General features: G+C 48.4%; 1 protein-coding gene across 9 annotated transcripts in view; it reads right to left on the bottom strand.

Annotated features, from left to right (window-relative positions):
• Positions 1–19727, bottom strand: part of fbxo8 (F-box protein 8) — an 87430-nt gene that overhangs the window by 42003 nt on the left and 25700 nt on the right. The window contains exon 1 of one of the 9 annotated variants that reach the window (XM_038805782.1): positions 10285–10347. The exons of the other annotated variants lie outside the window; for them this stretch is intronic. The gene's annotated coding sequence lies outside the window, so the exon portion shown is untranslated. Of the gene's footprint in view, positions 1–10284; positions 10348–19727 lie in introns of those variants that run through there. 9 annotated transcript variants of the gene reach the window in all.

The raw sequence follows: 19727 nt of genomic DNA, 5'->3' as shown, positions 1-19727 counted from the left end.
CACAGACTGATATTCACGTACTGTGTTCAATGGCTTCAGGACGTTCAAAGTCACTTTACGGCCAATTAAGTACTTTTGAAGTTTGTAGTCAGTGTCACAACTAATTGTGTACAACCATCTCCAAGAAACTGTTATCATATCGATCAAGTAGTGTTTTTGTGATATTGGATGTTCTTTGGAATGGTGTCATGGCATCTTTCATGTCCATCCAAAATCATAGAATTTACAGTGCAGATAGAGGCCATTCGGCCCATCGAGTCTACACTGGCCCCTGAAAGAGCATCCTACCTAGGCCCACACTTGCATTCTATCCCCGTAAACCAGCAACCCCATCTAACTTTTGGACACTACGGGGCAATTTAACGTGACCAATCCACCTAACCCGAACATCTTTGGACTGTGGGAGGAAACCAGAGCACCCAGAGGAAGTCCATGCACACACGGGGAGAACGTGCAGATTCTGCACAGACAGTCAGCCAAGCCAGGAATTGAACCCGGGACACGGGTGCGGTGAAGCAACAGTGCTAACCATGAAGCAACAGTGCTAACCACTGTGCTACTGGCAATCCTTGGCAAAAGCGCCAAGAAGTTTAATATCACATCCAAAAGATGGCAAAGAAATTCCATCATTCAGATATTCTAACTTATAATAATAATTGTTATTCGTGTCACAAGTAGGCTTACATTAACACTGCAATGAAGTTACTGTGAAAATCCCCTTAACCTGTGTTCTTAGGAGTAAACTTAAGATTAGGAGTAGATAATTGTTTAGGGTTGGCACAAGGTTTAAAAAGAACCTTGGAGATGCACAGGGGCATAGATTTGCAGAGGGAGCATAGGAATGGGCTGAGGGCATGAGGAGGCAAAGGGAGCATTTGAGGGGTAAAGCCATTAATGTTTTTTTTTAAACTTTGATACACAGTGTTGGTGCAGTGAGGCGGGCAATCCACCCAGCCCATCTCCACACACAGCATCCTCTGCACTTGTTCCACAGTCGCCCGGCCTGACTCCCAGAAAACCCTGCCACCCTGGAACGAAAGTCTGATCTTCAGGGCCACTCCTGTGTCAGGTTTGTGGAGCTAGGAAAAGTTCCGACTCTGCACTCCCGGCCCAGGAGTGAAAGTACAAGCATCTCCTTTATGATATGGAGACTGGAACGAAGCACAGTAGCCCAAGTATCGTCTAATTAAGATTTGTGTGGGTTTAATTATGGTTCCGAAAGGATTAAACTGGAATTACTTCATTAAAAATTTTGAATTCTGTAATGGCAGCAGCAATACAGAATCAGTGTCATAATGAAGATTCCCTCCTTTCTGCACGTGTTAATAAAAAGGCAATGATCTTAGTTATATGAGTATTTATGTTAGTAATGACAATTCGGCATGCATTCCCAGTGCTATAAGGTTCAATGTCCATTTCTTTCCAGGCAAAGGCAAGTGCAGGATTAAGCATTTACACTTGCCTGGTTGAGCCAAAAATATTAAATTAGGAATCAGTTAATGGAGTTTCACCGAGCACTCTGCTAGTACATTAGCAGCTTGGGGATTAACAACAAATAACAACGTGTGGCAGTCACCATGAGATATTTCTTTTAGCTCTATGTGAAATGCCAAAGTTTATTAACCAGCAGCTCTCAGCTACTGAACCATTGCTGACTGCTTGTAGCTTAGTAACATACAATATATCACAGAGAATAGCTTAACAAATCATTTCTGCACTCTATAAATTAGCACTCTTCCCAAACAAAACACACTGTGTTACCAAACACGAACATTTTCATAAACACAAAGGGGTGCACTACATGTCAAACATTGGAAAGGCCCTCTGCACTCATCCAATGCATCATTCCAGAGGCCTAGACTCCTGAAAGTGAGAGCATTCAGCAATGTTTACAAAAGAAGCTATACAGGTTCATGATAATGGTGGGCTAGAAGCCATAAAAAGGTACAGGACTATATACATTTTAAACTGGGAGACAGATGAGTAGCTATCCAGCAAGAACAGTCAATATATGCAGTTTTGGGGCAACTGCAGAGTATCTAAAAGATTACAAGGAAAATTTAAACTGACATCATTATAAATGCTGATGAAGTACAATAATCAAGGCAGATTATATTATAATGCTGATGAAGTACAATAACCAAGGTCAGGTTATATACATTGCCATCTTTAACCAGTAGACATATGTGGAATAATATATGCATGATGGACAGGAAAAAGAAAAGTTTAGGTACAGAATGTGTTTGCAACCAACTGCAGAGCATGCACATGGTGGGGAGGTGTATAAGGCTACACTGTACAAGTAATTGGTTTATCATTTTGTTGCACACAGAACCTGGACAGGAGCCTCAGGATGATAAGATTAGTATCCTTTTAATGTCAAGGGAAAAAGGGCAGCACAGCGGCGCAGTGGTTAGCATTGCTGCCTCATTGCACTGAGGACCCGGGTTCGATCCCGGCCCCGGGTCACTGTCCGTGGAAAGTTTGTACATTCTCCCGTGTCTGCATGGGTCTCATCCCCACAACCCAAAGATGTGCAGGGTAGGTGAATTGGCAATTGCCACTTAATAGAAAAAATGAAAAGGGAAAGAATCTACTTTGTATGAAGGTGGCACCATTGAAGAAGGAAAAGGTGCTGAAAATCACACTTACTTGAAGCTGTAACAACTATGGTCATTACTGTAAACCGTACGCTAACATACTGCACGCTGAAGTGTCCGTAACCTCGTTCGAGAAACACAAATTAGTTTTGCATCTTGCTTTGCCACCGTTTTTTTCGATTCTCTCCATTGATTCCCTTCTCTCTTTGGGTAGACTTAGAACTGGGGGGGGGGGGGGGGGGGGGGGGGGGGGCAGCATCTGATATCTTGCCCTTGTACTTTTTAATTTGCCCTTCAGTATGTCAGCAATTTAGGAAAGATTTCACTTCTTATTGATCCCTAGTTGTGAGATGGTTCTACTTGAAGGAATTTTGTTTCTGCTACAACATAATGGTTTGTTTAGATCATTTCACACAGCTTTATGCAAGTAAACCACCTAAGGTGGGTTTGAAGTCACATGTAGGCGAGACCACTTAGGGATGACAGGTTCCTTTGCCGGAAGGAAGCTGCGTTTTTCTCACAACCCAGGAAGCTTCCCAAGATTATTTTCCTGGTGTTACCAGATTGACTAACTCGATTTGAAATGAAATGAAAATGAAAATCGCTTATTGTCACAAGTAGGCTTCAATGAAGTTACTGTGAAAAGCCCCTAGTCGCCACATTCCGGCGCCTGTTCGGGGAGGCTGGTACGGGAATACAGGATTTACACAAATTATCATGCTGAGATTTATATCCACGTTCAGTACCACAACAAATACCTAACTGCGCCCAAAATGAAAGACTTGGAAAGTTGTTTGATTATAGGATTTATCACCGCTTAATATAATCCTACCCTCACCTGATGTTCTCAATGGTCACATAAATCAGAAGTTTAAAAATCCCAGCAAATATAGCCCCTTTCCAGCACTGTGGTCACAAGACAGGAAGAATAAAGGGGGACTTGAATTTATATAGCACCAGTCACACTATCAGGATTTCCCAAAGCACATTTGAGCAAATCAGATACTTTTGAAGTATAATTGTTGTTATGCTGGAACTGCAGCAGCCAATTTACCCACAGCAAGCTCACACAAACAGGCACGTGATAATGATTAGAGCATCCAATTTTAGTGATGTGTGTTGAGGGATAAATATTGACCACGCCACCAGGGAGAGCTGCACTGCTCTTCCATGAAAATAGCAGCATGGAATCTTTTATGCTGACCTGAGGAGGAGAGCAGGTCACATCACCCCAAAGACTGCACCTCTGACAGTGCAGCACTCTATTGGTACTGCACTGGACTTGGTACTCCAGTCTTTGGAGTGGGGTCTAGTCGTATAATCTTCTGACGCAAAAAGTGAGATTGTTACCACTGAGCCATAGATTGGATTGGATTTGTTTTATTGTCACCTGTACAGAGTTACAGTATTGTTCTGCGTACAGTCCAGACAGATCATTCCATACCTGAAAAAAAACAGAGGACATACATAAATACACAATGTAAATACATTGGCACAGGCAGCGGGTGAGCATACGGAGTGTAGTATTCAGTAGAGAAGATGTGTGAGAGATCAGTTCAGTCCACAATCATTCAGGAGTCTGGTAACAGTGGGGAAGAAGTTGGAAGAGTGAATGACCCGGTTGGGAGGAGCATTTGATTACGCTGCCCGCTTTCCCAAAACAGCAGGAGGTGTAGACAGTCAATGGATGGGAGGTGGTTTCACGTGATGTACTGGGCTGCGTTCACGACTCTAGTTTCTTACGGTCTTGGACCGAGCAGTTGCCATACTAGGCTGTGATGAAGCCAGATAGGATGCTTTCTATGGTGCATCTATAAAAATTGATAAGAGTCAATGTGGACATGCCAAATTCCTTTTGTTTCCTGAGGAAGTATAGGTGCTTTTGTGCTTTCTTGGTTGTAGCATCGACGTGGATGGATCAGGACAGATCGTTGGTGATGTGCCCTCCTAGGAATTTGAAGCTGTCAACCATCTGTAACTCTGCACCATTTATGCAGACAGGGGTGTGTACAGTACTTTGCTTCCTGAAGTCAATGGCCAGCTTTTTAATTTTGTTGACATTGAGGGAGAGATTATTGTCATTATACCATTGCACTAGGTTATCTATCTCCCACCTGTACTCTGACTCATCGTTGTTCGAGAACCGTCTACTACGGTCGTGTCATCAGCAAACTTGTAGATGGAGTTGGAACCAAATGTTGCCCCACAGTCGTGTGTGTATAGGGAGTATAGTAGGGGGCTAAGTACGTAGACTTGCGGGGCACCGGTATTGAGGACTATCTGGGAGGAGGCGTTGTTGTTTAACCTTACTGATTGTGATCTATGGGTCAGAAAGTCAAGGATCCAGTTTCAGAGGGCGGAGCCAAGTCCTAGATTTTGGAGCTTGGATATGAGCTTGGCTGGGATTATGGTGTTGAAGACAGAGTTGTAGTCAATGAATAGGTGTCTGACGTTTGAGTCCTTGTTGTCGAGATGCTCCAGGGATGAGTGTAAGGTCAGGGAGATGGTGGCTGCTGTGGATCGGTTGTGGTGGTGTGCAAATTGCAGTGGATCTAGGCATTCTGGGAGTATGGAGTTGGTGTGCCTCATGGCAAACCTCTCGAAGCACTTTATAATGATTAATGTCAAAGTCACTGGTCGATAGTCGTTGTGGCATGTTGCCTGGATCTTGTTTGGCATCGGTATGATAGTGGTCTTCTTTAAGCAGATGGGGACCTCAGAATGGCGTAGGGAGAGTTTGAAGATGTCCAAAAACACATCCGCCAGCTGGTCCATACAGGAGTTTGATGGGGATTGAAAGCAGAGCTGTAGTCAATGAATAGGAGTCTGAAGTAGGAGATTATGAGCCCATACTACCCGGGTTGGGGGGGGGGGGAAGAGATGATGGGTTTTCTAATTTGTAAGACTGTGTTTGGAAGTCACAGCCCAGTCATTGAATAAAACTAAAATTTGTATTCTTTTTTAGAAAAGTTGGTAATTTGTTACACTTGGGCTTCAAATAGATGTCTGAAAAATGTGAGTTTTCTGCAGGTGACCTTAAGCAGCCACTATCAAATATCTTTACAGTGCAAAAGGAGGCCATTTGGCCTATCAAGGCTACATTGGATCTCTGAAAGCATTCTACCTACTGCCACTCCCCTATCTTATCCCCATAACCTTGTACAATCTCTCTTTCGAGATAGCAATCCCTTTCAAATACCTTGATCAAACCTGCTTCCACCACTACCACCTTCTCCAGAAGCTTGTGCAGACGCCAATTATTTTGGATCTGTGCCCTGTCGATGGGAACAGTTTCTCACTGTTCATACCCTTCAGGATCTTGAATATGTCTATCAAGTCTCTTCTCTGCTTTAAGGGTCCTCCTTCCTGTTTATTCCCTTATTTCCCTTTCTTTTATTTTGGATGATTAATGGACATAGAAAATTTGCTTGGCAGATAGGAAACAAAGAGTGGGGATTAACAGGTCTTTTTCAATTGGCAGGCAGTGACAAGTGGGATACCGCAGGGATCGGTGCTAGGACCTCAGCTAATTGCAATATATATCAGTGATTTAGATGTGGGAATAAAATACAATATCTTCAAATTTGCAGGTAACACCAAGTTGGGAGCGGGTGAACTGTGAGGAGGATGCAGAGATCCTTCAGTGTGATTTGGACCAGTTGAGTGAGTGGGCAAATGAATGGTAGATGCAGTATAATTTGGATAAATGTGAGGTTATCCACTTTGGTAGCAAAAACGAGAAGGCAGACTATCAGCTGAATGAACATAGAACATAACAGCGCAGCGAGACCCTCTGGCCCTCGATGTTGCGCCAACCTCTGAAACCACTCTAAAGCCCATCTACACCATTCCCTTATCATCCATATGTTTATCTAATGACCATTTAAATACCCTTAATGTTGGTGAGTCCACTATGGTTGCAGGCAGGGCATTCCACGCCCTTACTACTCTCTGAGTAAAGAACCTACCTCTGACATCTGTCCTTTATCTATCCCCCCTCAATTTAAAGCTATGTCCCCTCGTGCTAGCCACCACCATCTGAGGAAAAAGGCTCTCACTGTCCACCCTATCTAATCCTCTGATCATTCTGTATGCCTCAATTAAGTCACCTCAACCTTCTCTCTAACGAAAACAGCCTCAAGTCCCTCAGCCTTTCCTCATAAGATCTTCCCTCAATACCAGGCAACATCCTGGTAAATCTCCTCTGCACCCTTTCCAATGCTTCCACATCCTTCCTACAATGCAGCGACCAGAACTGCACGCAATACTCCAAATGCGGCCGCACCAGAGTTTTGTACAGGTGCAACATGACCTCATGGCTCCGAAACTCAATTCCTCTACCAATAAAAGCTAACACACCGTACGCCTTCTCAACAACCCTATCAACCTTGGTGGCAGCTTTCAGGGATCTATGTACATGGACACGAGATCTCTCTGCTCATCCACTTTACCAAGAATCTTACCATTAGCCCAGTACTCTGTATTCCTTTTACTCCTTCCAAAATGAATCACCTCACACTTTTATGCATTAAACTCCATTTGCCACCTCTCAGCTCACCTCTGCAGCTTATCTATGTCCCTCTGTAACCTGCAACATCCTTCTGCACTGACCACAACTCCACCAACTTTAGTGTCACCTGCAAATTTACTCATCCATCCTTCTACGCTCTCCTCCAGGTCGTTTATAAACATGACAAACAGCAGTGGCCCCAAACCAGATCCTTGTGGTACACCACTAGTAACTGAACTCCAGGCTGAACATTTCCCATCAACCACCACCCTCTGTCTTCTTACAGCGAGCCAATTTCTGATCCAAACTGCTAAATCACCCTGAATCCCATGCCTCCGTATTTTCTGCAGTAGTCTACCATGGGGAACCTTATCAAATGCTTTACTGAAATCCATATACACCACATCGACTGCTTTACTCTCGTCCACCTGTTTGGTCACCTTCTCAAAGAACTCAATAAGGTTTGTGAGGCACGACCTACCCTTCACAAAACAGTGTTGACTATCCCTAATCAAATTATTCCTTTCTAGATGATTATAAATCCTATCTCTTATAAACCTTTCCAAGACTTTGCCCACAACAGAAGTAAGGCTCACTGGTCTATAGTTACCGGGGTTGTCTCTACTCCCCTTCTTGAACAAGGGGACAGCATTTGCTATCCTCCAGTCTTCTGGCACTATTCCTGTAGACAATGACGACATAAAGATTAAAGCCAAAGGCTCAGCAATCTTCTCCCAGCTTCCCAGAGCATCCTCGGATAAATCCCATCCGGCCCAGGGGACATATCCATTTTCACACTTTCCAGAATTGCTAACACCTCATACTTATGAACCTCAAACCGTTCTAGTCTAGTAGCCTGTATCTCAGTATTTTCCTCGACAACATTGTCTTTTTACTGTGTGACTACTGATGAAAAATATTCATTTAGCACCTCTCCTATATCCTCAGACTCCACGTACAACTTCCCACTACTATCCTTGACTGTCCTACTCTTACCCTCGTCATTCTTTTATTCCTGACATACCTATAGAAAGCTATCCTAGGGTTATCCTTGATCCTACCTGCCAAAGACTTCTCATGTCCCCTCCTGGCTCTTCTTAGCTCTCTCTTTAGGTCCTTCCTAGCTAACTTGTAACTCTCAAGCGCCCGAACTGAACCTTCACGTCTCATCTTTACATAAGCCTCCTTCTTCCTCTTGACAAGTGATTCAACTACTTTAGTAAACCATGGTTCCCTCGCTCGACCACTTCCTCCCTGCCTGACAGGTACATACTTATCAAGGACACGCAGTAGCTGTTCCTTGAAAGAGCTCCACATTTCAATTGTGCCCATCGCCTGAAGTTTCCTTCCCCATCCTATGCATCCTAAGTCTTGCCTCATCGCATCATAATTGCCTTTCCCCCAGCTATAACTCTTGCCCTGCGGTATATACCTATCCTTTCCATCGCTAAAGTAAACGTAACTGAATTGTGGTCACTATCACCAAAGTGCTCACCTACCTCCAAATCCAGCACCTGTCCTGGTTCATTACCCGTACCAAATCCAATGTGGCCTCGCATCTTGTTGACCTATCTACATACTGTGTCAGGAAACCCTCCTGCACACATTGGACAAAAAACTGACCCATCTAAAGTACTCGATCTATAGCGTTTCCAGTCAATATTTGGAAAGGTAAAGTCCCCCATAACAACTACCCTGTTACTTTCACTCCTATCCAGAATCATCTTTGCAATCCTTTTCTCTACATCTCTGGAACTTTTCAGAGGCCTATAGAAAGCTCCCAACAGGGTGACCTCACCTTTCCCGTTTTTAACCTCAGCCCATACTATCTCAGTAGACGAGTCCTCATCAAACGTCCTTTCTGCCACCGTAATACTGTCCTTGACTAACAATGCCACCCCTCCCCCTCTTTTACCACCTTCCCTGAGCTTACTGAAATATCTAAACCCCGGAACCTGCAACAACCATTCCTGTTCCTGCTCTAGCCATGTCTCCGAAATGGCCACACATCGAAGTCCCAAGTACCAACCCATGCTGCAAGTTCACCCACCTTATTCCGGATGCTCCTGGCGTTGAAGTAGACACACTTTAAACTACCTTCCTGTCTGCCGGTACACTCCTGCAACCTTGAAACCTTACTCATGACCTCACTACTCTCAACCCCCTGTACACTGGAGCTACAATTCAGGTTCCCAACCCCCTGCTGAATAGTTTAAACCCTCCCGAAGAGCATTAGCAAGTATCCCCCCCAGGATATTGGTACGCTTCTGGTCCAGGTGTAGACCATCCCATTTGTAGAGGTCCCATCTACCCCAGAATGAGCCCCAATTATCCAGGTATCTGAAACCCTCACTCCTGCACCATCCCTGTAGCCACGTGTTCAACTGCTCTCTCTCCCTATTCCTCGTCTCACTAGCACGTGGCACGGGTAACAACCCAGAGATAATAACTCTGTTTGTTCTAGCTCTATGTTTCCACCCGAGCTCCCTGAATTCCTGCCTTACATACCTATCCCTTTTCCTACCTATGTCGTTGGTGCCTATGTGGACCACGACCTGGGGCTGCTCCCACTCCCCCTTAAGAATCCTGAAAACACGATCCGAGACATTACCGTCCCTGACACCTAGGAGGCAACACAAAAACCGCGCGTCTCTCTCGTTCCCACAGAATCTCCTATCTATCCCCCTAACTATGGAGTCTCCAATGACTAATGCTCTACTCCTCTGCCCCCTTCCCTTCTGAGCAACAAGGACAGACTCTGTGCCAGAGACCTGTACCCCATGGCTTATCCCTAGTAAGTCCCGCCGGCCACCAGTATCCAAAGTGGTATACTTGTTACTAAGGGGAATGACCACAGGGGATCCCTGTACTGACAGCTTCCTCCCAGCCCCCCCTCACCATCACCCATCTATCTTCATTCTTCGGAGTAACTACATCCCTGAAGCTTCTATCTATGACCATTTCTGCCTCCCGAATGATCCAAAGTTCATCCAGCTCCAGCTCCAGTTCCCTAACACGGTTTCTGAGGAACTGGAGATGGGTGCACTTCCTACAGGTGAAATCAGCAGAGACACTGACGGCGTCCCTCACCTCAAACAAATGCAGGAGGAACATTGCACTGCCTTCCCTGTTATCCCCTCTAGATAAAACAAGAAAAAGAAAGGAAGAGCTTACCTGATATTCACTCAACCCCTTAGGTTAGAGGAGATGGCAGGGCGGGGGACACTACAAGTGTAGTGTCTCGGGTTTAGCAACCGCCCAATTTAGATACAGATACTACACACCTTCCCAGAAATCCCCACGGCCGACTTCAGGTTTCCTGCTGCTCTCAAACAAACAAAAAATAACTCTGAAAAAAAAGTTAGTTAAAAACAAAGGCCGCGGACTTCCGGTGGCGGCAATGATTGAGTGAGCCGCACATTCGGCGGGTTCTCACTCCGGTGGGGCTTTAGGAACTGATTCCCCGCGACAGCGGGGCTGTGGAGCGGCAAAACGGCGACCGCGGAAGTGCGGAGGAGCGGGCAGTAGTCTATGGAACCGTGGGAGACCAGGAAACAAAGGAAGAGGGAGAGAAAGGGACAGAGGCAAGGAGCAGGGGAAGCTGACCTGAAACCCAAGATGGCGGACACGCGGACCCCGACTCAGCATCCAGCAGGAGGCTGGAAAACATGACAGCAGTTTGTGAGTCGCTGAGCGGGACAACTTGGACCCACTTCAGAAGGCAATGGATCAGCTGAAACAGAGGCTGGATGCTCAGGATGTAAAAGTTAAGGAGCTGGGAAAGGCGGTGGAGGAACAGGCGGATGCGCAGACGATTGCGGCGTTAGAAGTCGACGGGCTGAAGGAGAGGCAAAGAAGACTGCTGGACAGAGTGGAGGAGTTGGAAAATAGAGCCGCAGGAATAATCTGAGGATCATCGGCCTCCCGGAGGGGGCTGAGGGAGTGATGCCACAGCGTTTGTGGCAGACCTGTTGATGCAGCTGAAGCCTTCCTGCGACCGCCGGAGCTGGTGCGGGCATACAGAGTGCAGGCGAGGCAGGGGCGGCCGGGGGGACCCCCCCGTCCGATGGTGATCAGGTTCCACAGGTTTGTGGACAAGGAGCGGGTGCTGTGGTGGGCGAAGAGCGCCAGGAGCAACACGTGGAACAACAGTTTTCTTCGCATACCTGGACCTAAGCCAGTAGGTGGCTCAGCAGCGAGCAGCCTTTAAACAAGTCAAGGAGGTACTGTTCAAGAAGCATGAGAAGTTTGGTCTGCTGTTCCCGGCCCGTCTTTGGGTCACGCATCAGGGTCAACACCACTACTTCTCCAAGCGATGGACTTTGCCAGGGATCAGGGGCTGGTCCCGAAAAGAGGTCCCACGGGTGCGAATTAGGGCCCGAGAACTATCGTTTGAAGGGATGTCGAATGTGCCTAGACTGCTGTTCAACTGTTTACTGTGTTAAAGGTGCCATGCGGGACATTTGGGACTCTTCCCTGTGTTTTGGGTTGCTGTTTTTTTTTTCTTCTTTCCGTGTGGCGTGTGGACCGTTGTTGCCTGGGGGGGGGGGGGGGGGGGGGGGGGGTTGTCTTTTTCTCTCTCAGTTTTTTTGTCGCTTTCGCGTTTTTTTTTTGTTTCTGGGTCTTTTTGTTGTGTTGGGTACTTTTTTGTGGGGCTCGCTGAGTGCACTGGAGCAGGTATTGTGACTAAGGGGTGGCCGGTCAGCGAGGGGGGGGGTTAATGACGTGGGTTGGGGGTTTTTGTTTTATTGGTGTTCATGCCTTCCTGGGCCAGTGAGTTTGCTCCAGCGGGTTGGAGAGGGGGATGGGGCGCCGGGGAGTGGGGATGAGGACGGGAAACAATGGGAATGAGACAGGGGAGGGCCGGAGTGATGAGTCTAGCAGATTGGCTAGCCAAGGGAGTCAGGTGGGGGGGGGGGGGGGGGGGGGAGAGAGAGAGAGATAGGAGAGAGAGAGAGAGAGAGAATACAGCCAATGGATGGTAGGGGTGGGGTTACCCGGGGATGTTGCTGGGGGGTGGGGGGAGTTATTCTGCTGACGTGGGAGGGATCTGAAGTAGGCAGTGGAAAGGAGGTCGAGGGTGGAGGCAGCCAACAAGCGGGTGCAATTTGAGGTGGAGGGCATAGCCGGAGACAGGGGGCAGATACTTGATGGTTAGGGGCAGACTGGAGGGGAGAAGAGTGGTGCTGGTGAATATATATGCCCCGAACTGGGACGACGTGGACTTTATTAAAAGAGTGCTGGGGAAGATCCCGGACCTGGACTCTCGTAGGCTAATAATAGGGGGGGGGAACTTTAACATGGTCCTTGACCCGGGGCTGGATCGGTCGTGTCCCAGAACGGATAGAATCCCAGCAATGGCAAGGGAGCTGAAAGGGTTTATGGAGCAAATGGGGGCAGTGGACCCCTGGAGAGCCAGACAGCCGACGGGAAGGGGCTACTCATTTTACTCGCCGTTCATAAAGTATATTCTAGGATAGACTTCTTTATCCTAAGCAGAGACTGTATAGAGGACGTAAAGGGGCAGCAGGGTAGCATGGTGGTTAGCATAAATGCTTCACAGCTCCAGGGTCCCAGGTTCGATTCCCGGCTGGGTCACTGTCTGTGTGGAGTCTGCACGTCCTCCCCCTGTGTGCGTGGGTTTCCTCCGGGTGCTCCGGTTTCCTCCCACAGTCCAAAGATGTGCGGGTTAGGTGGATTGGCCATGCTAAATTGCCCGTAGTGTGCTAATAAAAGTAAGGTTAAGGGGGGGGTTGTTGGGTTACGGGTATAGGGTGGATACGTGGGTTTGAGTAGGGTGATCATGGCTCGGCACAACATTGAGGGCCGAAGGGCCTGTTCTGTGCTGTACTGTTCTATGTTCTAACACGGAATATTCGGCAATCACTATCTCAGACCATGCCCCGCACTGGGTAGACCTGCAGGTCGGAGGGGTGAATCACCAACGCCCACAATGGAGGGGAGACGTGGGACTGTTGTCGGAGGAGGGGATTTGTGAGAGGCTTCGGAAATGTATGCAAAACTACTTGCAGGTGAACGATATGGGGGAGGTCTCAACGGCAATCCTGTGGGAGGCGCTGAAGGCAGTAGTGCGGGGAGAGCTGATCTCAATTGGGGCCTACAGGGCCAAGGCGGACAGGGCAGCGATGGACAGATTGGTTAGGGAAATGTGTCAGATAGACGAGGAACACACGGAGTCCCCGGGGGAGGATCTACTCAGGGAAAGGCAGAGACTACAGGCGGAACTGGGGGCGCTATCCACGAGTAGGGACGTGGAACAGCTTAGGAAGGCGAGGGATGTGGTGTACGAACATGGGCAAAAGGCCAGCAGATTGCTAGCGCAGCAACTCAGGAAGAGGGAGGCGGCCAGGGAAATAAGTAGTGATGGATGGGGAGGGGTGCAGAGTGGAGAACCTGGCAGGATTGAATAAGGTATTCCGGGACTTCTATAGCCGTACACTTCGGAGCCCCCGGAAGAGCCGGAGGAGATGAAAAGGTTTCTGGACGGGTTAACATTCCCAACAGTAGGTGGGGGGCGAGTGGATGGGCTGGGGGCCCCGATTAGAGTTATTGGGAGGCGCCGGATAGGCGCTGGAATGTGGCGACTAGGGGCTTTTCACAGTAACTTCGTTGAAGTCTACTTGTGACAATAAGCGATTTTCATTTTTCATTTCGGGAGGCCTGAAGGCTATGCAGTCGGGGAAAGCCCCGGGGCCGGATGGATACCAAGTAGAGTTTTACAAGAAGTTCTCTGAGTTAGTGGGACCGGTCTTGGCAAGGGTTTTTAATGAGGCAAGTGACAGAGGGACCCTGCCGCCGCCGATGTAGGAAGCCACCAGCTCGCTGATATTGAAGCGGGTAAAGGACCCGGAAGCGTGCGGGTCATACAGGCCAATCTCCCTGATCAATGTAGATGCCAAGCTCCTGGCAAAGGTCCTGGCGAATAGAATTGAGGACTGCGTACCGGAGGTGACGACCAAACTGGGTTCGTGAAAGGCAGGCAGCTGTCGGCCAACTTGAGAAGATTACTCAATGTGATCATGATGCCCCCGACGGGTAAGGAGGTGGAGGTAGTGGTGGCGATGGATGCAGAGAAGGCCTTCGATCGGGTGGAGTGGGACTATCTATGGGAGGTGCTCGGACGGTTTGGGTTCGGGGAAGGACTGGTGAATTGGATCAGACTTGTATCAGGCCCCAAAGGCCAGTGTCAGGACGAACAGAGTAGTGTCAGAGTATTTTAGACTACATCGCGGGACCAGACAGGGATGCCCACTCTCCCTGCTGCTGTTTGCGCTGGCCATAGAGCTGCTGGCAATTGCGCTGAGAGCCGCAAAGGGATGGAAGGGAATGATTAGGGGCGGGTCTCTCTCTACGTGGCCGACCTGCTCTTGTACGTGTCGGACCTATTGGCCGGGATGTAAAGTATACTGGAAACACTGAGGAAGTTCGGCCAGTTCTCAGGGTACAAGTTAAATATGGCCACGAGTGAGATGTTTGTGGTGCAGGCAAGGGGCCAGGAGAACAGACTGAGAGGGCTACCATTTAAGCTGGTTGAGGAAAGTTTCCGGTACTTGGGGATTCAGGTGGCGCGAGACTGGGGCAGGCTGCACAAGTTATATTTGGCCAGGGTGGTGGAACAAATGAAGAGAAAGTTTCGGAGATGGGATGCACTCCCACTGTCGTTGGCAGGGAGGGTGCAGACTGTAAAGATGACAATCCTCCCTAGATTCCTGTTCATTTTTCAGTGTCTCCCGATCTTTATCCCACAGTCCTTCTTCAAAAGGGTTAGCAAGATGATCATGAGCTTTGTCTGGGCGGGAAAATCCCCGCGGGTGAAGAAGGCGATGCTTGAGAGGAGCCGCAGCGAGGGAGGGCTGGCATTGCCGAGTCTGATTAACTATTACTGGGCGGCTAACATCGCCATGATAAGGAAGTGGATGGTGGGTACGGGGTCTATCTGGGAGCGGGTGGAGGCGGCTTCGTGCAGGGGCACCAGCTTGGCAGCCCTGGTCACGGCTCCCCTACCGCTGCCGCCGGCCAGGTACTCCACCAGCCCGGTAGTGGGGGCGACCAGTGGAGGAGGCATCTAGGGGAGGTGGGGGCATCTGTCTGGGCGCCAATCTGCGACAACCATCGGTTTGCCCCCGGGAGCATGGATGGGGGGGTTTCGCGCATGGCGGCGGGCGGGGTTGGGGAGGGTGGGGCGACACGTTCCTGGAGGGGAGCTTTGCGAGTCTGAGGGGCTTGGAGGAGAAATTTGGGCTGGTAAGGGGAAACAATTTCAGGTACCTACCGTAGCGGGACTTTGTCCGTAGACAGGTCCCATCCTTCCCGCGCCTCCCGCCAATGGGGATCCAAAACAGAATAGTCTCTAGAGGGGAAGGAGGAGAGGGTAGAGTCTCTGATATTTATAAGGTGCTCATGAAGGAGGAAGGGTCCCAGACGGAGGAACTGAAACTCAAATGGGAGGAGGAGCTAGTCGGGGAAATGGAGGATGGGCTGTGGGCAGAAGCCCTGAGTAGGCGTAAACTCGACCGCAACGTGTGCCAGGCTCAGCCTGATTCAATTTAAGGTCGTTCACCGGGCCCACATGACGGTGGCTCGGCTGAGCAAATTCTTTGGGGTAGAGGACAAGTGCGCTAGGTGCGCATGAGGACCAGCGAACCACGTACACATGTTTTGGACATGTCCGATGCTTAGGGGCTACTGGGAGGGATTTGCGGGGATCATGTCCCGGGTGCTAAAGACAAGGGTGGTGATGGGTCAAGGGGTGGCAATTTTTGGGGTTTCGGAGGACCCTGGAGTCCAGGGGGAGAAAGAGGCCGATGTTTTGGCCTTTGCTTCCCTGATAGCCCGGCGACGAATACTATTGGCAGGGAGGGACTCAAAGCCCCCGAAGACTGAGTTGTGGCTTTCGGACATGTCGAGTTTTCTGGGTATGGAAAAAATTAAGTTCGCCTTGAGGGGATCTGTACAGGGGTTCGCCCGAACGTGGCAACCATTCATTGACTTCTTTGCGGGAGAGTGAGCGTCAGCAGGGTGGGGGGTGGGGGGAGAGGTTAGAGTAGAGTAGAGTAGGAGGGATAAATTGGCGGGTAGTGTAGACGGGAGAAGAGTGGGCTTGTGCAGTATGGTACGACTGAAGTATTGATTCTACGTTGATGTTTGCACATTTTTGCCTTTTTTGCTTTCTTTTTGTTGATGTCTGTAACTGTTTACAATGCCGAAAAATACCTCAATAAAATTGTTTGTTAAAAAAAAACAAAGGCCGCTTCTCATGTAAGTTTTTAAAGCGGGAAACTTACCTTCCCGACAGCCCCTGCTCTCGCTACTACCGCTGAACAACTGATGGCCATAAATCAGGAAAGGGGAATGTACAACGAGATCTGGGTGTCCTCAGTCACTGAAGGTAAGCATGCAGGTACAGCAGGTGGTAAAGGCAAATTATATGCTTGCCTATTTTGTGAGAGGATTAGAGTACAGGGGCAGGGATGTCTTGCTGCAGTTATACAGGGCATTGGTGAGGCCACACCTGGAATAGTGTTTGCAATTTTGGTCTCCTTACCCGAGGTTTACCTGACTGATTCCTGGGGTTACGGAACTTACATATGAAGGGAGAATGAGTTGGTTAGGATTGTATTCGCTGGCGTTCAAAGAATGAGGGGGGGTGGAAAGAGAGAGAGGAGAATCTCACAGAAACCTATAAAATCCTAACAGGACTAGACAGTATAGATGCAAGAAGGATGTTCCCGATGGTGTGGATGATGCTGCCCAGAACCAGGAGTCACAGTTTGAGGATATGGGGTAGACCACTTAGGACAGAGATGAGGAAATATTTCTTCACCCAGAGAGTGGTGAGCCTGTGGAATTCGTTATCACAGGATGTAGTTGAGGCAAAAACATTGTATGTTTTCAAGAAGCAGTTAGGTGCATCACTTGTGGCAAAGGGGATCAAAGGATACGGGGGAAAGTGGCATTAGGCTATTGAGTTGGATGATCAGCCATAAGCATAATGAATGGCAGAGCTGGCTCGAAATGTCAAATGACCTCCTCCTGCTCCTATTTTCTATGTTTCTATAAATCAAGCAGCAGAGAGAATGAGGAATTAAGAAGTTAGGCGATAACACTGCTAGTCTAAACAGGAGCTTCAGACTTTTGGCACCAGAGAGAGAGAGAGAGAGCGATAGGGTGGGACCTGGGAGTGATTGATTGGCAGGGGGATGATTTGGCTTAAGAGGTTGTACTCTGTGCCCGGTAGCAGGTGATGATTGGATCCTGTCCGAGTGGAATGATTTTCAGAGTCCCAAGTTTGACTCCTGGAAGCACATGGACAAGGATTCTCTCTCTCCCCATGTTTGAACCTGAATATATCTGCAGGGTAACAAAGACAAAAACCTGCTCTCTCTGGAAAGGCTTTGAGTGCTGTATTTGTGAAACTACAGAGACCTGAAGGGATCCACAGTAGAGCCTCAAACTGAAAGCAAAGTTTTAAGAGGAGTAAGGTGATGGAAACTACCATCTGAAACAGACTCTTTTTTTCCCTTTTACTTATGGCTTTTACCCCTTTCTTCCGGTCATAACCCGCAAGGGACTTATGAAGTGGCTACGATTAAACTCCGTGAATCTTGCTGAATCTGAGCTCCCCTGTTAAAGGGGGTGGGGAACCTTCAACACTTCTATCATTTCTCCCTTTTGGCTCTTGTGATTACTACAAGAAAACAGTGGCCATGTAAAGTGATGGCAACTAAATATTTCTGGTTTTAGTTAAACTTCCTCAGGGCAAAGCACTTAGGGCGAGATTCTCCGCAAATGCGGAGAGTCGTAAAGGCTGCCGTGAAACCGGCCGTGTTTCACGGCAGCCTTCACGCCCGTTCCCGGGACCCGATTCTCCCCCCCTCCCATCGGGGCTAGGAGCGGGACCCCGGGAATCACGGCGTCGCGGCCTTAACGACCGCCGTTAAGGCCGCGCGCCAAGCCGGCTCCAAACCGCGCATGCGCGGGTGACATCATCACACCATTGACGGAACCCGAGCATGCGCGGTTCCGCATTTCTCCACCGCCGCCCGACAAGATGTGGCGGCTTGATCCTGTCGGGCGGCGGAGGGGAAATAGTGCGTCCCTTTTGGACGCAGGCCCGACGATCGGTGGGCACTGATCGCGGGCCTGTCCCCTCCCGAGCACAACGGTGGTGCTCCAGCCCCAAACGGGCCTCTGGATGCCCCAAACGGGCATCCAGAACCCGTTTTTACAACGGCAGCGAGCAGGTGTGTAAAAACCAGCGAGCGGCGATTCGTGACGTGGGTCGGGCGAGGGGGGAAGAGAATAGCGGGAGGGCGTGAAAAATGTCGGGAGGCCCTCCCACTATTCTCCCAACTGGCGTGGGGGGCGGAGAATCGCGCCTTTAACTTATTTCAATTAATATGCAGACATTACTGATTAATAGGGTAAAAATGGAGACATATATTTTTCATGCTCACTTGGCGGGGAAGGGAGTGGTTTCTGAACTAATTTTGAATGTGTCAACAGTTGTGATGCAGCAGAGAAAAAGGTATGAGTAGTAGGTCAGGAAGATTGAAAGTTTAAACACAGGCTATTCTGTTGAGGGGGGGGGGGGTGGGGGGGAGCTACAGATGACCTCGTATCATATCGAGCTGGGCAAATGAAGCAGACTGGGGTCCTATCCCAATCACTGTCATTGGCCCTAGTTGATGGTTAAAAACCTTGTGAAGATCAGGCGAGGGCACAGGATTGGACCTCAAGACTAGTTTACTAAGGTCAGGGATTGTATGATTGTCATAGAAAAACAATGGAAACAACTGGAGACTGAGAAGGGCAAAAACTAATTCGAATGAAACAGTTCAGACATATCAATTTGTTTCACCCTCCCTCTGTTCATCCTTATCCGTCAGCAGATGTCATACATATTCTGTAAGACTTGTAGACTTATTGCATAAAAAAACTGAAATTTTTTTTGTTCTGATATAACAACCAGATGTATATTCTCCAGCAACCAGTATACGGTGCCATTAATGAACTTACTCCAATATTGAGAATATTATAGTATTGATTTGCAAAGCTAGTTAAAAAGGCATGCAAAAGCAGCTAGAAAGCAGATTGAGGAAAGTTGGAAAGAGAGTAAGATAGCACAAGGGAAATCCTGCTGCAACTCCACCAGGCACTGCAGCACAGAAAGATTTAAAATGTGACTGAAATATAGTTAACGTAACCCAGGCTCAGCAAGAAAATACTGCCGTGGTCAACAAAGGTGGTGGTTTGGGAAAGTTGCTGTGATATTTCAGCACGGTCTTCGAGGGCTCCCAGTGGAACAAAACAGGAGACTGGTAGAACAATCAGAACCTTAGGAGGGGCCCTGCGGAATTTAAGGTTAATGTGTTTGAAGTGGTGTCAGTGGAGGAACTAGGGATAAAGAAAAGGCTAAAGGGTCCGTGCACATTTTGAGACGGTACTGCCCTGCTTTCCAAAAAAAGATTCCTCAATAAAATATTGACTGCACTGGTGAACAAGATATCATTTTTTGAGCTTGAAGAATGTTTTCCAGCAAACACAAAACCATTTCACCTCAGCAGGTGACAAAAGAACAGGATAGATAATCCAAT

The sequence above is a fragment of the Scyliorhinus canicula genome, chromosome 8 (genome assembly GCF_902713615.1).
Source record: "Scyliorhinus canicula chromosome 8, sScyCan1.1, whole genome shotgun sequence".
Classification (NCBI taxonomy): Eukaryota; Metazoa; Chordata; class Chondrichthyes; order Carcharhiniformes; family Scyliorhinidae; genus Scyliorhinus; species Scyliorhinus canicula.
Note: the sequence above shows the minus strand (reverse complement) of the source record. Positions and strands in the feature narration are given on the sequence as shown.